The following is a 1657-nucleotide window of genomic DNA, read 5'->3' on the forward strand; positions in this document are numbered from 1 at the left end:
AAGGGTTCAGTGCTGTCCAGGATCAACCAAGGTTAGCTAGCTGTTCTCAGACACATGCGCAGTATAGAACGTGGGTTTTCTTGGGTCAGTGAAAACATGGTGTAATGCAGTGACAGGCTGAGTGACGACACTCCAGAGTTTCCATCAGTATGCAATGCAGTCGGTTTACAATCTGCCAAGAAGACGAAGCAACCTCTCGTGTCATCAACTGGGTGACATTGGTTTCTGTTCCATATGGACAATGGAGTCAATCCTGCTACTGTGGGTGTTTTTAATATTTTTGAGGCAATCGGTATCCAGTTGTCTTTCTATGTTTGTCAGCCCAAGCATTTTGTTTCTTCGTTACTCCACAGAGATCCTTATGCAGTCATGTTTGTGGATGTTTAAATTGACAAAGTCACATAGCACCCCACTTTCTTGTTTGAGCACTGTAGTACTCACATCTCCTGCGGACTGTGCTCGAGTACATATGAATCATGATCGAGACCACCACCTCAAGCGGACTCCGGTTCGCTTGTGTTCACACTAATCAAAAAGAAGTGTACTCTGATCTGGTTCTGGGTCCCTAATATGAAACCACGTTTTAAGTGTTACCTAGTTTTGTAAAATCACTTCACATCATTCTGCTGCTGTGCATCGTGTGTCCGTTAGCCCACTGCACACATTAACACGTTATACCCAACCAGCAGTTTTTGTTCATTTAAAATCAGTCAGTCTAACTGTTCCAACAGGAGAAGCACTGTAATCCTCTGTGTTTCTGTAACATTTTGGGCTCCTTACAGTTATAACCCCAAGTCATAAAAAGTTGGCACAGTGTGTAAAATCAAATTTTAAACCGAAAATAGTGATTTGTAAATCATCTGTGTCCTGTTTTACGTTGAAAACAGTACAGCAGCACTGTGGATTACTTTGGCAAAAGAACTGGACATTTGCTCTAAAACATGACACGTGTAAAGCCAACAGCAGAGGTTCAATTTAGTTTTCAGCCAGCTTCTTTCCTACAGTATTTCTTGTTTGCTGTTGGAAGAGGGTTACTCTTCCCCCTCAGATTAAAGATGGCCACTGAGTTCTTTTGTGTCTGTGCAGAGAAACATGTGTGCTACCTTCTTCATCTCCTCTCTTTGGAAGAAGGTGTTTCAGGATTTAATTGATGAATAGCAGCCATAACTGTGAGCTGTGTCCTTCAATTGAACTTTAATTCATATGTGCATCAGTCATTTCCCCCATTTATAACATAATGGATACTCGCAGCTCTGACTACTGTGCCTTCTGTCCTTGTGATGTGACTGTGTTTATAATTGTGTGTGTTTGTGTGTAAGAGAGATGAAGAGGGATTTTTCATCAGAAATGGTAAACAAGGGTTGAGGAATTCTCCCCCCCCCCCCAGGTCTCTCTTGCTCTTTCTCTCACCCACCCTCTGTCTCCATTATGTAGTAAACAGAGCCTCAGCTGTGCTTTTTGCACGCATGACGACTCAAATATTGAATTTTTTTTTGTCCTTCATATGGACAAAGTAACGCTATGTGAAAGGGAGCACAGCAGTCTGGTAAAAAATAGACGGAGTATGTGAATGTGTACTCATGTACAGTACAGTGTATGTACTTATTCAAGCAACGTTACATTATTGAGATGGATGTGGTTTTTGGTTAAGCTAAGG

General features: G+C 41.8%; 1 long non-coding RNA gene across 1 annotated transcript in view; it reads left to right on the top strand.

The window, feature by feature from the left end:
* The window catches only part of LOC109964391 (uncharacterized), a 5867-nt gene extending 4481 nt beyond the window's left edge, over positions 1-1386 (top strand). Inside the window, exon 4 of the long non-coding RNA XR_002275507.1 lies at positions 1320-1386. This is a non-coding gene — a long non-coding RNA (uncharacterized LOC109964391). The remainder of the gene's footprint in view (positions 1-1319) is intronic.
* Positions 1387-1657: the final 271 nt, after the last annotated feature.

This window comes from Monopterus albus, unplaced genomic scaffold, assembly GCF_001952655.1.
Source record: "Monopterus albus unplaced genomic scaffold, M_albus_1.0 scaffold88.1, whole genome shotgun sequence".
Taxonomy (NCBI): Eukaryota; Metazoa; Chordata; class Actinopteri; order Synbranchiformes; family Synbranchidae; genus Monopterus; species Monopterus albus.